The sequence below is a fragment of the Balaenoptera borealis genome (genome assembly GCF_965194805.1).
Source record: "Balaenoptera borealis genome assembly, chromosome: 1".
Classification (NCBI taxonomy): Eukaryota; Metazoa; Chordata; class Mammalia; order Artiodactyla; family Balaenopteridae; genus Balaenoptera; species Balaenoptera borealis.
This window is the reverse complement of record NC_138860.1, coordinates 97650935-97666799: the sequence shown is the minus strand read 5'-3', so window position 1 is coordinate 97666799 and position 15865 is coordinate 97650935.

Here is a 15865-nt window from a genome sequence, read left to right as displayed (position 1 = left end):
CCCAGATTCAGTGGAGCCTTTAACAAGCCCCCTCCAGCTGTGACTGATGCAGGTGGTCCCTGCACCTCCACCCCCCTAGAAACATTGCCCTATCCTGTCTGTCACCCCAACCTTTGTAGGAAATAAATTAAACATATAAAGAAAATTCTACTTTTCCCCCCAAGGGACCGAGAGACTACTTTCCATTAGGAAAAGCTCCAGTCAATCTAGAGTGTGGCCTTTATATTAAAACAAGGATGGGCAAGACAGGAGAGAAGGCAGGGAGAAGCGGGTAGAGGCTGGGCCTGGGTCTGTGTCCATCCAGAATTAGATTTCAAAGTGGGTGCGACTGTCCCTGGGAAAACCTTAAGCACCCAAATGGCAAAGGGAGAAGAGGAACACAAAGAGAGGGGGCCCCCCAAGAGGCTATAATTTTCGATCACTTGAAGGCGGACTGCTGGGGCCCCACCTGGATGCTAGGAAGACCTGCAGGTGAAGGCGGCAGTACTGGGTGCCCCGAGGCCCCAGCTAGGAGGCAAACACGTGTCCCACATATGCTCCCAGGCCCCCACCTGGGGCCCAGCTGCAAGAGACCCGCATCTGAGCCGCCGAACGGACGCTCGGTGTCAGCTGGAGGTGTTGGGGAATCAGGGCAGCAGAAAATAAGGTCCAGGCCCCTCTGCTTGGGGTTGTCCTGCCCCAGAAGCCTGCTGGGGACGGGAATCTCCATAAGGAGCCCCGGGGGCAGAGGTGGCCCACAGCTCACTCCCAGGTGAGGGGAGGGGAATCACACATCTGAGAGCCTTATCTGGCCTCACTAGCCTCCAGGGAGGGACACAGAGAAGGGGCCCAGGGGAGGCCTCATGGGGACGGGCAGAGGGAGGATTGTCTCAGGGGGGAGGGGATGGGGAGACTACGCTCTTGGGAGGATTTGGCCCCAGCAGGGCACTGAGTGCCAGCTGGGCTCCCTGAAGAGCCTCCGGTGGACAAGATGGCCCCAGGGCCCTAACTGGCAACGGGCAGCTGTGAGGGCACTTAGTGGTGGTCTGTCAGTAGTCTGCTCTCGGGGTATTTGGTCCTTCCTTTCCTTAGGGCCTGTGGGCACCTCTGATCATGGGAAAGGCCTCCTGTGGCCACCACACCCCCGGACAGCCTGCACCCTCCTAGGAGCCCTGGACCAAGGGAGACCCATGGGGATTGCAGTCTGTGGGCCAGGAAGGCCTTCGCTGGTTGCCCCAGGGATGCCCTGAGCTCCTGGGGAGCTGGGGACAATCAGAAATGGGGCCATATGCTGCCCCCAGCATCTCTCACCCTCCTTCCCAGACGCTGCTTTCCCCACCTCCTACCTGCCTTCTCCCCTCCACGGGGTGCTCTGTCTGTTCCCCCGCCCCCCTTCTGTCTGGTGGTCCAGTCCCTCCTGGTGGCATTGGGACTAAAGGTTCAGATTCTCAACTCAGCTCCCTGAGGGGTCAGGGTTCTCAGAGTCTGTTTGCACCTCTGTCACTTGGGGACAGTGACTTCTGCCGCCTCAGCGGGTTGTCATGAGGTGGACCCCACAGCAATGCTGCCCAACCCTCCTTGGTGGTGGACATCACTTGAGGGTGCTCGTTAGGTACCCAGAGTCCTGTGCTCCGTCCCAGAGCTGCTGGATCCAAATTCCTGGAAAGAGGGGCCTGGGAAGCTGGGGTTTTAGCAGCTTGAAAAACAATGGAAAGGGATCAAGCAAGGAGACCCCAGCGACTCCCTCTTCTTGGTCTGATCCTGACTCTGCCCACCACTTGCTACCTGGAGGACCTCGGGGAAGCAGCTTTTTTAACCTCAGTTTCCTCCTCTGTGAAATGGGTTTCCCACTGGGACTTCCCTCGCAGGGTTTTTGTGGACCCGGAATGAGATGGTGCAAACCTCGGGCACAGTGAGCTCGGACACTGACAGTGCTCTGTAGGCCGATAGAGGGATTTTCCTTCTGTTTATATAAAGTGGGTTTTGTGCCCCTTCAGTAAAGGATGGTGTCTGCACCAATCAGTCGCCAAGAGCAAGTATAGAAACTGGACTGTGAACTTAGTCAAGATGGGATGAAACAGCCTATGTCCCCTCCCTCCTCTGACCCATCATGAAATGGGCCAGGTGGGAGGGAGGCTGACCTCCCATAGGGAGGAAGCAGGTCAGAGCTACTCTAGGACCCTCCCTCTCAGTCCACCATAGCTGTCTGTCTTCTTCTTCTTTTTTTTTTTTTAACGTTTTAAACACCACCTCAAATAGACCCACCCAGGACATTAGTGCCCAATGTAGTCCCTTCATTCCATAAACCATCACATGGAGTCAGTCTATTCAGGTCAAGGTGAAAATTTTACCTCGGGCTATTTATAATTCCCACCATGGAACGGGTGTCAGTTTCAAAGCAGTCACGCCAGGTGTCGACTTGGAAGCTGAAAGGGAGACAAGCATTATTATAAATTAACGTTGTCAATGATTAATACTTGATATTTTTAACACACATTCATCTCAGAGGAAAATATCCTCTTTACTTAGTGTGGCCGGATGTTGTGCAGTCGTCCCATTGACGAGGGGTTGCCAGAAATCTTCGTGTGTAGCTTCAGGCAAAGATCTGACTGACGAAGAAAAAAAGTGAGCTCTGAAGTCAGATTCTCTGTAGACCTGCCTCTTCAGGCGGACTCTGTCAGGTTTGGGCATCCTTTCTCCTCTGTGCCTCCTGCTCCAGTTCTGGGCTGGTCCTGGCTGGAGAAACCACTGGTTGGTTCCATCATGGCCCAGGAGTCAGAGACTTTTCTTGAGTTTGGGCTCTGCCCGTGAGTGAAGTGGCTCATCGTGGAGACCGACACTGGCGGTTGCCTGCAGACCTGTCTTATTTTGTCTGCACGGTGTAGAAAATAAATGGTCACCTGTATTTAAAAGTTGGTATATTTCCCCCCAAAGCTGCATTTCCTGTATCTCTTAGAAAATGGGAAGTCTGTGACATCCCATTGGGTTCCCACAGTGGCACTAACTGGTGGGAGTGGTAGCCAGCTGTCTGTAGTGGTTTATTTTTTATTTATTTATTTTTTAACATCTTTATTGGAGTATAATTGCTTTACAATGGTGTGTTAGTTTCTGCTGTATAACAAAGTGAATCAGTTATACATATACATATGTTCCCATATCTCTTCCCTCTTGCATCTCCCTCCCTCCCACCCTCCCTATCCCACCCCTCTAGGTGGTCACAAAGCACCAAGCTGATCTCCCTGTGCTATGTGGCTACTTCCCACTAGCTATCTGTTTTACATTTGGCAGTGTATATATGTCCATGCCACTCTCTCACTTCATCCCAGCTTACCCTTCCCCCTCCCTGTGTCCTCAAGTCCATTCTCTACATCTGCGTCTTTATTCCTGTCCTGCCCCTAGGTTCTTCAGAACCATTTGTTTTTTTTAGAAAAAATAGATTCCATATATATGTGTTAGCATACAGTATTTGTTTTAGATTCCATATATATGTGTTAGCATACGGTATTTGTTTTTCTCTTTCTGACTTACTTCACTCTGTATGACAGCCTCTAGGTCCATCCACCTCACTACAAATAACTCAATTTCGTTTCTTTTTATGGCTGAGTAATATTCCATTGTATATATGTGCCACATCTTCTTTATCCATTCATCTGTTGATGGACACTTAGGTTGCTTCCAGGTCCTGGCTACTGTAAATAAAGCTGCAATGAACATTGTGGTACACGACTCTTTTTGAATTATGGTTTTCTCAGGGTATATGCCCAGTAGTGGGATTGCTGGGTCGTATGGTAGTTCTATTTGTAGTTTTTTAAGGAACCTCCATACTGTTCTCCATAGTGGCTGTATCAATTTACATTCCCACCAACAGTGCAAGAGGGTTCCCTTTTCTCCACACCCTCTCCAGCATTTGTTGTTTGTAGATTTTTTTGATGATGGCCACTCTGACCAGTCTGAGGTGATACCTCATTGTAGTTTTGATTTGCATTCCTCTAATGATTAATGATGTTGAACATCCTTTCATGTGTTTGTTGGCAATCTGTATATCTTCTTTGGAGAAATGTCTATTTAGGTCTTCTGCCCATTTTTGGATTGGGTTGTTTGTTTTTTTGATATTGAGCTGCATGAGTTGCCTGTATATTTTGGAGATTAATCCTTGGTCAGTTGCTTCATTTGCAAATATTTTCTCCCATTCTGAGGGTTGTCTTTTCATCTTGTTTATGGTTTCCTTTGCTGTGAAAAAGTTTTTAAGTTTCATTAGGTCCCATTTGTTTATTCTTGTTTTTATTTCCACATCTCTAGGCGGTGGGTCAAAAAGGATCTTGCTGTGATGTATGTCATAGAGTGTTCTGCCTATGTTTTCCTCTAAGAGCTTGATAGTGTCTGGCCTTACATTTAGGTCTTTAATCCATTTTGAGTTTATTTTTGTGTATGGTGTTAGGGAGTGTTCTAATTTCATACTTTTACATGTACCTGTCCAATTTTCCCAGCACCACTTATTGAAGAGGCTGTCTTTTCTCCATTGTATATTCTTGCCTCCTTTATCAAAGATAAGGTGGCCATATGTGTGTGGGTTTATCTCTGGGCTTTCTATCCTGTTCCATTGATCTATATTTCTGCTTTTGTGCCAGTTCGGTAGTGGTTTAGACACACCTGAACCCACCACACACATGTCCGGGTCTCCACCACACCTGCCTCAGGGTGGCCACTGGGTGGCTGGGATTTGCATCTGACCTGCAAATAATTTGTTTGGTCCACACAGTGTTGACTGCATCATGCCTAAAATTTTTGGAAGGGAATTAAATTAATTGTATGTTTCTATTTTTTGATATTTATTTACAAATTAGAATTGGAAACACAGTCTCTAGTACCTTATAGGCTCATATTATGTTACATGCTTAACCCATAATTTAGTTAAAGCAAGATTCTTGGTAGAATCTCTGGCAGATGATTTTTCTTACACCGTCTATCATACTCTCTTGCATTACCTGCCTGGCCCCTGTGGGCTTCTGAGCTCTCTCCTTTTGCCCAGGGTCACTAATCCTCAGGTTTCTCATCCATGAAATGAAGCCCAAGTAGGGTGGAGTAGAAAGATCACAGGTTTTGGAGTCAAACGGGTCCTGGATTGAAATCCTGGCACCACCATATTCTGATCTGGGAGCTGGGTAAATGACTTAATTTCGTTAAGCTTCATTTTTCTCATTTGTAAAATATGGGTAATGATATCCACTCTGTATGCCTTTGGTGGTGATTAGAAGAGAGGAGAATAATAATAAAGGCGTACATTTATTGAATGCCTACTGTCCACCAGGCACCTGACATAGGCTCATTTATCATCACAAAAACCCCACAAGGTAGACGTTTACAGATGAGGATGATGAGGTTTGGAGGAGTGGGGATCACATGACCAAGGGTAAGTCTGGGGCATGTGACACACAGTGAGCACTCAAGGACAGAGGGCTGTGTCAGTCTCCTCCAGTTCTGGAAACCCCGTGACTCAGACTCTGGGTCCTTCCCTTTTTACAATGGCGCAGGTCCTTGGGGAACCACTCCAGGGAGGGGCTAGTTTTCCAGATGTTCAAAGAGAGGATGTAACATGTGGAGTTGTCCATCTTTTACATTGTGAGTTTTAAAAAGAAGTATATCACATTTTATATTTGGATCACAAGAGTGTGTTTCTTTTTTTTTATTTTTGAATTTTATTTAATTTATTTTTTTATACAGCAGGTTCTTATTAGTCATCAATTTTATACACATCAGTGTATACATGTCAATCCCAATCGCCCAATTCAGCACACCACCATCCCCACCCCCCTGCGGCTTTCCCCCCTTGGTGTCCATACGTTTGCTCTCTACATCTGTGTCTCAACTTCTGGCCTGCAAACTGGTTCATCTGTACCATTTTTCTAGGTTCCACATACATGCGTTAATATGCGATATTTGTTTTTCTCTTTCTGACTTAATTCACTCTGTATGACAGTCTCTAGATCCATCCACATCTCAACAAATGACCCAATTTCGTTCCTTTTTATGACTGAGTAATATTCCATTGTATATATGTACCACATCTTCTTTATCCATTCGTCTGTCGATGGGCATTTAGGTTGCTTCCATGACCTGGCTATTGTAAATAGTGCTGCAATGAACATTGGGGTGCATGTGTCTTTTTGAATTACGGTTGTCTCTGGGTATATGCCCAGTAGTGGGATTGCTGGATCATACGGTAATTTTATTTTTAGTTTTTTAAGGAACCTCCATATTGTTCTCCATAGTGGCTGTATCAATTTACATTCCCACCAACAGTGCAAGAGGGTTCCCTTGTCTCCACACCCACTCCACCATTTCTTGTTGGTAGATTTTCTGATGATGCCCATTCTAACTGGTGTGAGGTGATACCTCATTGTAGTTTTCATTTGCATTTCTCTAATAATTAGTGATGTTGAGCATCTTTTCATGTGCTTCTTGGCCATCTGTATGTCTTCTTTGGAGAAATGTCTATTTAGGTCTTCTGCCCATTTTTGGATTGCGTTGTGTGTTTCTTTAATATTGAGCTGAATGAGCTGTTTATATATTTTGGAGATTAGTCCTTTGTCCGTTGATTCATTTACAAATATTTTCTCCCATTCTGAGGGTTGTCTTTTCATCTTGTTTATGGTTTCCTTTGCTGTGCAAAAGCTTTGAAGTTTCATTAAGTCATATTTGTTTATTTTTGTTTTTATTTCCATCACTCTAGGAGGTGGATCAAAAAAGATCTTGCTGTGATTTATGTCAAAGAGTGTTCTTCCTATGTTTCCCTCTAAGAGCTTTATAGTGTTCGGTCTTACATTTAGGTCTCTAATCCATTTTGAGTTTATTTTTGTGTATGGTATTAGGGAGTATTCTAATGTCATTCTGTTACATGTAGCTGTCCAGTTTTCCCAGCACCACTTATTGAAGAGGCTGTCTTTTCTCCACTGTATATTCTTGCCTCCTTTATCAAAGATAAGGTGACCATATGTGCGTGGATTTATCTCTGGGCTTTCTATCCTATTCCATTGATCTATATTTCTGTCTTTGTGCCAGTATGATACTGTCTTGATTACTGTAGCTTTGTAGTATAGTCTGAAGTCAGGGAGTCTGATTCCTCCTGCTCCGTTTTTTCCCCTCAAGACTGCTTTGGCTATTCGGGGTCTTTTGTGTCTCCATACAAATTTTAAGATGATTTGTTCTAATTCCGTAAAAAATGCCATTGGTAATTTGATAGGGATTGCATTGAATCTGTAGATTGCTTTGGGTAGTATAGTCATTTTCACAATATTGATTCTTCTAATCCAAGAACATGGTATATCTGTCCATCTGTTGGTATCATCTTTAATTTCTTTCATCAGTGTCTTATAGTTTTCTGCATACAGGTCTTTTGTCTCCCTAGGTAGGTTTATTCCTAGGTATTTTATTCTTTTTGTTGCAATGGTAAATGAGAGTGTTTCCATAATTTCTCTTTCAGATTTTTCATCGTTAGTGTATAGGAATGCAAGAGATTTCTGTGTATTAATTTTGTAGCCTGCAACTTTACCAAATTCATTGATTAGCTCTAGTAGTTTTCTGGTGGCATTTTTAGGATTCTCTATGTATAGTATCATGTCATCTGCAAACAGTGACAGTTTTACTTCTTCTTTTCCAATTTGTATTCCTTTTATTTCTTTTTCTTCTCTGATTGCCGTGGCTAGGACTTCCAAAACTAAGTTGAATAAGAGTGGTGAGAGTGGATATCCTTGTCTCGTTCCTGATCTTAGAGGAAATGCTTTCAGTTTTTCACCGTTAAGAATGATGTTTGCTGTGGGTTTGTTGTATATGGCCTTTATTATGTTGAGGTAGGTTCCCTCTATGCCCACTTTCTGGAGAGTTTTTTATCATAAATTGGTGTTGAATTTTGTCAAAAGCTTTTTCTGCATCTATTGAGATGATCATATGGTTTTTATTCTTCAATTTGTTAATATGGTGTATCACATTGATTGATTTGCATATATTGAAGAATCCTTGCATCCCTGGGATAAATCCCACTTGATCATGGTGTATGATCCTTTTAATGTGTTGTTGGATTCTGTTTGCTAGTATTTTGTTGAGAATTTTTGCATCTATATTCATCAGTGATATTGGTCTGTAGTATCTTTGTCTGGTTTTGGTATCAGGATGATGGTGGCCTCATAGAATGAGTTTGGGAGTGTTCCTTCCTCTGCAATTTTTTGGAAGAGTTTGAGAAGGATGGGTGTTAACTCTTCTCTAAATGTTTGATAGAATTCACCTGTGAAGCCATCTGGTCCTGGACTTTTGTTTTTTGGAAAACTTTTAATCACAGTTTCAATTTCATTACTTGTGATTGGTCTGTTCATATTTTCTGTTTCTTCCTGGTTCAGTCTTGGAAGGTTATACCTTTCTAAGAGTTTTTCCAGTTTTTCCAGGTTGCCCATTTTATTGGAGTTGCTTGTAGTAGTCTCTTAGGATGCTTTGTATTTCTGCAGTGTCTGTTGTAACTTCTCCTTTTTCATTTCTAATTTTATTGATTTGAGTTCTCTCCCTCTTTTTCTTGATGAGTCTGGCTAATGGCTTATCAATTTTGTTTATCTTCTCAAAGAACCAGCTTTTAGTTTTATTGATCTTTGCTATTGTTTTCTTTGTTTCTATTTCACTTATTTCCGCTCTGATCTTTATGATTTCTTTCCTTCTGCTAACTTTGGGTTTTGTTTGTTCTTTCTCTAGTTCCTTTAGGTGTAAGGTTAGATTGTTTACTTGAGATTTTTCTTGTTTCTTTAGGTAGGCTTGTATAGCTATAAACTTCCCTCTTAGAACTGCTTTTGCTGCATCCCATAGGTTTTGGATCCTTGTGTTTTCATTGTCATTTGTCTCTAGGTATTTTTTGATTTCCTCTTTGATTTCTTCAGTGATCTCTTGGTTATTTAGTAATGTATTGTTTAGCCTCCATGTGTTTGTGTTTTTTACGTTTTTTTCCCTGTAATTCATTTCTAATCTCATAGCATTGTGGTCAGAAAAGATGCTTGATATGATTTAAATTTTCTTAAATTTACTGAGGCTTGATTTGTGACCCAAGATGTGATCTATCCTGGAGAATGTTCCGTGCACACTTGAGAAGAAAGTGTAATCTGCTGTTTTTGGATGGAATGTCCTATAAATATCAATTAAATCTATCTGGTCTATTGTGTCATTTAGAGCTTCTGTTTCCTTATTTATTTTCATTTTGGATGATCTGTCCATTGGTGTAAGTGAGGTGTTAAAGTCCCCCACTATGATTGTGTTACTGTCGATTTCCTCTTTTATAGCTGTTAGCAGTTGCCTTATGTATTGAGGTGCTCCTATGTTGGGTGCATATATATTTATAATTGTTATATCTTCTTCTTGGATTGATCCCTTGATCATTATGTAGTGTCCTTCCTTGTCTCTTGTAACATTCTTTATTTTAAAGTCTATTTTATCTGATATGAGTATAGCTACTCCAGCTTTCTTTTGATTTCCATTTGCATGGAATATCTTTTTCCATCCCCTCACTTTCCATCTGTATGTGTCCCTAGGTCTGAAGTGAGTCTCTTGTAGACAGCATATAGATGGGTCTTGTTTCTTTATCCATTCAGCAAGCCTGTGTCTTTTGGTTGGAGCATTTAATCCATTCACATTTAAGGTATTTATCGATATGTATGTTCCTATGACCATTTTCTTAATTGTTTTGGGTTTGTTTTTGTAGGTCCTTTTCTTCTCTTGTGTTTCCCACTTAGAGAAGTTCCTTTAGCATTTGTTGTAGAGCTGGTTTGGTGGTGCTGAATTCTCTTAGCTTTTGCTTGTCTGTAAAGCTTTTGATTTCTCCATCAAATCTGAATGAGATCCTTGCCGGGTAGAGTAATCTTGGTTGTAGGTTCTTCCCTTTCATCACTTTAAGTATATCATGCCACTCCCTTCTGGCTTGTAGAGTTTCTGCTGAGAAATCAGCTGTTAACCGTATGGGAGTTCCCTTGTATGTTATTTGTCGTTTTTCCCTTGCTGCTTTCAATAATTTTTCTTTGTCTTTAATTTTTGCCAATTTGATTACTATGTGTCTCGGCATGTTTCTCCTTGGGTTTATCCTGTGTGGAACTTGCTGCACTTCCTGGACTTGGGTGGCTATTTCCTTTCCCATGTTAGGGAAGTTTTCGACTATAATCTCTTCAAATATTTTCTCTGGTCCTTTCTCTCTCTCTTCTCCTTCTGGGACCCCTATAATGTGAATGTTGTTGCATTTAATGTTGTCCCAGAGGGCTCTTAGGCTGTCTTCATTTCTTTTCATTGTTTTTTCTTTATTCTGTTCCATGGCAGTGAATTCCACCTTTCTGTCTTCCAGGTCACTTATCCGTTCTTCTGCCTCAGTTATTCTGCTATTGATTCCTTCTAGTGTAGTTTTCATTTCAGTTATTGTATTGTTTATCTCTGTTTGTTTTTTCTTTAATTCTTCTAGGTCTTTGTTAAACCTTTCTTGCATCTTCTCGATCTTTGCCTCCCTTCTTTTTCTGAGGTCCTGGATCATCTTCACTATCATTATTCTGAATTCTTTTTCTGGAAGGTTGCCTATCTCCACTTCATTTCATTGTTTTTCTGGGGTTTTATCTTGTTCCTTCATCTGGTACATAGCCCTCTGCCTTTTCATCTTGTCTATCTTTCTGTGAATGTGGTTTTTGTTACACAGGCTGCAGGATTGTAGTTCTTCTTGCTTCTGCTGTCTGCCCTCTGGTGGATGAGGTTATCCAAGAAGCTTGTGCAAGTTTCCTGATGGGAGGGACTGGTGGTGGGTAGAGCTGGCTGTTGCTCGGGTGGGCAGAGCTCAGTAAAACTTTAATCCACTTGACTGTTGATGGGTGGGGCTGGGTTCCCTCCCTGTTGGTTGTTTGGCCTGAGGCAACCCAACACTGGAGCCTACCTGGGCTCTTTGGTGGGACTAATGACAGACTCTGGGAGGGCTGACAACAAGGAGTACTTCCCAGAACTTCTGCTGCCAGTGTCCTTGTCCCCACGGTGAGCCACAGACACCCCCCGCCTCTGCAGGAGACCCTCCAACACTAGCAGGTAGGTCTGATTCAGTCTCCCCTGGGGTCACTGCTACTTCCCCTGGGTCCCGATGTGCACACTACTTCGTGTGTGCCCTCCAAGAGTGGAGTCTCTGTTTCCCCCAGTCCTGTCGAAGTCCTGCAATCAAATCCCACTAGGCTTCAAAGTCTGATTCTCTAGGAATTCCTCCTCCTGTTGCCGGACCCCCAGGTTCGGAAGCCTGATGTGGGGCTCAGAACCTTCACTCCAGTGGGTGGACTTCTGTGGTATAAATGTTCTCCAGTCTGTTAGTCGCCCACCCAGCAGTTATGGGATTTGATTTTACTGTGATTGTGCCCCTCCTACCATCTCATTGTGGCTTCTCCTTTGTCTTTGGATGTGGGGTATCTTTTTTAGTGAGTTCCAGTGTCTTCCTGTTGATGATTGTCCAGCAGCTAGTTGTGATTCTGGTGTTCTCACAAGAGGGAGTGAGAGCACGTCCTTCTACTCCACCATCTTGGTTCCTCTCCTCGTGTGTTTCTTTTTAGTTACAAGTGAACTTTAATTTTTTAAATTGTGGTAAAATGCACATAACATAAATTTAGCATTTTAACCATTTTTAAGTGTATAGTTCAGTGGCATTAAGTACATTCACATTGTTGTGCAGCCATCAACTATCCATCTCCAGAACTCTTTTCATCTTGCAAAACTGAAAAATTTATACCCATTAAACAATAACTCCCCATTTCCTTCCTCCTCCCACATCCTGGCAAACACCATTTTGCTTACTGTCTTTATGAATCTGACTACTCTAAGTGCCCCATATAAGTGGAATTACACAGTATTTGTCCTTTTGAAACTGGCTTATTTCACTTGGCATAATGTCTTCAAGTTTCATCCACATTGTAGCATGTGTCAGAATTTCCTTCCTTTTTTTTTTTTGCTTTTTAATAATTTTATTTTTTCTAATTTTGTGTTAATTTCTCATAGCACCTTGGCAATTTTGAAAACAAAAATACAAATACAAGGATGTACTCATTTTAACATAATGTGCATGAACATGTGTCACACCATTGACAGGGGTCAGGAGCAGTTTTGACAAGAACAAACCTAAGCAATGGACAAGAGAAGCCAGATAACTGGTTCTGACTCCCAACCCCGAGCATTTAAGGGATATCACTCAAGGGACACCTGAATCAGGCAAAAAACAAAAAACAAAACCCAATAATGGTGTGGATTGTTTCTTATACTAATCAGTGTTTTGTGCTGCAAAACTGAAAATAAAACCATTTTATTGTATACACAGCCTGTTGATATCTCACTTGTACTTTCAGGACCATCCACTCAACAAGTCGCAGCTTTTAAAAATAAAATTGAAACTATTTAATAATCAGGTGGATTTTTAAAGAGAATACACTCTCAACTTGAAAACAAATTCTCTTTCAACTTCTTAAAATGTCCTCATTTAATTAATGAGGACTGAAATGTGTATGTATCTTCTTGAAATCTCAGACTAAATTAGCATACACCAAAAAGCCCAAAGTTAAATTAATGGCCACCAAATAGTGAGGAATTTCCTTTCTTTTTAAGCCTGAATAATCTTCCACTGTATGTATATACCACACTGTGTTTACCCATTCATCCATCTAACCTTAGGTTGCTTCTACCTTTTGGTTATTGTGAATGATGCTGCTGCTGCTACAAACATGGGTGTACAAATATCTTTTTGAGATTTTACTTTCAATTCTTTTGGTTATGTAATTGCTGTATCATATGATAATTCTGTTTAATTTTTTGAGGAACTGCTACACTGATCTCCATTGTGCCTGCACCATTTTACATTCCCACCAACAATATAGAAGTGTTCCAATTTCTCTGTATTTTTGCCAACCTTTGTTATTTTCTGGGGTTTTATTTATTTATTTATTTTGATAGCAGCCATGCTAATGGCTGTGAGCTAATATCTCACTGTGGTTTGATTTTCATTTCCTTAATGATTAGTGATGTTGAGCATCTTTTCATATGTTTCCTGGCCATTTGTATATCTTCTTTGAAAAAATGTCTATTGAAGTCCTTTGCTCATCTTGTAATCGGGTTACTTGTTTTTTTTTTGCGTGTGTTGTTTAGTTGCAGGAAGTCTTTATATATTCTGGATGTTAACCCCTGATCGAATATTTGGTTTGCAAATATTTTCTCCCATTCTGTGGGTTAGATTTTCACTCTGTGGATAGTGTCCTTTGATACACAAACGTTTTTTGTTTTGTTGTTGTTTAATTTATGTTTTGTTGCCTGTGCTTTTGGCATCATATCCAAGAAATCATCGTCAAATCCAATGTCATGAAGCTTTTGGAGTTGAAATTTTGGATCCAATTCTTCTCCCTAACTATTTAGTGATTCTTTTTTTTTTTTTTTTTAAAGTATTTGTTTATTTATTTATTTTTGGCTGTGTTGGGTCTTCATTTCTGTGCGAGGGCTTTCTCTAGTTGTGGCAAGCGGGGGCCACTCTTCATCGCGGTGCGCGGGCCTCTCACTATCGCGGCCTCTCTTGTTGCGGAGCACAGGCTCCAGACGCGCAGGCTCAGCAACTGTGGCTCACGGGCCCAGCTGCTCCGTGGCACGTGGGATCTTCCCAGACCAGGGCTCGAACCCGTGTCCCCTGCATTGGCAGGCAGACTCTCAACCACTGCGCCACCAGGGAAGCCCCTATTTAGTGATTCTTTAAAACTGTATTTATGAAGCAAACATTCATGATCTCAAGATGCGTGACACAGATTCTGTTTCGTCATCCTGCAGTGGCTCGTCTTCTCCCTGTCCACCTTTATTGTCCCCTTTTAGCCCTGCTTTGTCATGTCATGATGTGGGCGTCTTGTGAAGCTGGAGGCACAGTTGGGAGGGACCTGATTTCTACCAGAGAATCTTCCCATCCTTTTCTTCCTCTCTTCCACCCCACTTTTCTTCCCCTTTTCAACTCCCTACTCAAAAAACAGCCCCAAATGGGATTTAGGAAGCTGCCAGCCTCCCTTCCCAAAGCCTTAGCTGAATGGCTTGCCCCTGGAGCAGGGCCCTGGGTGCTGAGTAGCTGGTTCTTTTGCTGTTTGGTTTCCATCCTCTTCCTTCTGAATATGCTGCATGTCAAATTTATAAATAAGGAATTTATTTGGAGAGGTCTTTAGATTATCTCAATCTTTAAAAACTTTTTATTTACAAATAATTTCAAATTTACAGAAATATAAAGAATTCCTGAGACCTTCACCCAGATATCCCAAATGTTGATATCTGACCACACCTGCTTTATTCTCTCTCTCTCTGTATATATATATACATATATATATATATATATATATATATATTTTTTTTTTTTTTTTTTTTTTTCTGATCTCTTAGAAAGTAAGTTGCAGACACAATGCTCCTTTACTTCAGTATGTCTCCCCAAATCAAGGACATTTCCTTATAAATATTAAAATCAAAATCAGTACAAATATCAAAGCCAGGAAATTGACATCGATACAATACTATTAGTTTTTGACCAAGTCCTCTACCCCAACTATTTAGTGATTCCTTAACACTGTATTTATAAAGCAAAACATGATCTCAAGATGCATGAGCCAGTGATCCAGAGACGTGGTTTGCCGGTGGCCCCGAGTTCTGCATCGGAGCTGGGGATTGCCTTGACCCTGCCCTCTCTCCCATCCTCCCCTTTCTCCCTCCCATTCTGAAAGCACAGCTGCCCTTGTGCTCAGCATGGAATGGGCTTCCCTGTTGCTGTTTCCCAAAACTCAAAACGTGCTCTCCTGTGTGTGCAGGGCAAGGTCCCCAACCCCACCCTTCTCCCAAGAGGACCTGGCAATTCCATGAGGCATTGGGCAGACATTCCCAGGGCTCAGGTCACTTGATGCAGAACAAACAGAGTTGTGGGTTTGGAGGCTGGGTGCTGGTCTCCCCCCACATTTCTGCTGACCATGGCTGGAGGACCGGCAAGTATATCACTCACAGGGATCACTTTGGGGGCAGGAGGGGAGAAGGGTAGGGACTTACAAATGTGCGGGGCAGTCTTCTGATGTGTCTTCCAGGTTTCTGCCCTTCTGAGGTCTCTCCCAGCTGAGCTGCATTAAAGACCCTAGGACCCCTCCTATCTTCTTCATCCCCAGGCTTGTTGAGTGTGGATGTGATGTGGTCATCTTTGCTGAACTGCAGGATTTTGGTGCTGGGAGGGTCACGTGGTCAAACTGAAAGGCTGCACCGTCAAGAATCAAACAGACCCAAGTTTCAATCCCAGCTCCGTTTATTATTAGCTGAGTGATATTGAAAATTAGTTAAGCTTTCTAAGCTCCTGTTTGCTCATCTGTAACATGGAGACCTTTTAAAAGAGTAAATGCATGGTGCCTGACACTAACTAAGCACATGATGCGTGGGATAGGCTTTTAGTGTGGCTGAATAATATTTTGAGGTACGGATTTATCATTTTTTAAAAAAATCCTCTCATTTTTCTCCTTTCTCTTTTCTTCAGGAGAGGAAAAGCCAGCTTTACCGTTCTTTGCCTCAGGGAAGATGTGGGCAGGGCAGAAAGCAGAAGGGACCTGCAGGGTTTCCAGGTCAGGATGTGTTTCTCCTGAAGCCCTGGGGGAATTTGGGGCTCCTCAGAGGGTGTAGAAGGCAGAGGCGGGGGAGTCAGGCAGATTCTGAGTGGCGGGGACCTGGACCCTGCTTCCTGTCAGTGGCGCAGGTAGATGGCAAGATCAGGGTGCAGTGGCCGCGTGGCCTGTCTGGGGGAGTATGACTGTGGCAGCTTCCAGAAGGCTGGGAGCTCAGGTGAGACACGGAGGCAACAGAGGCCCAGGCAGGGACA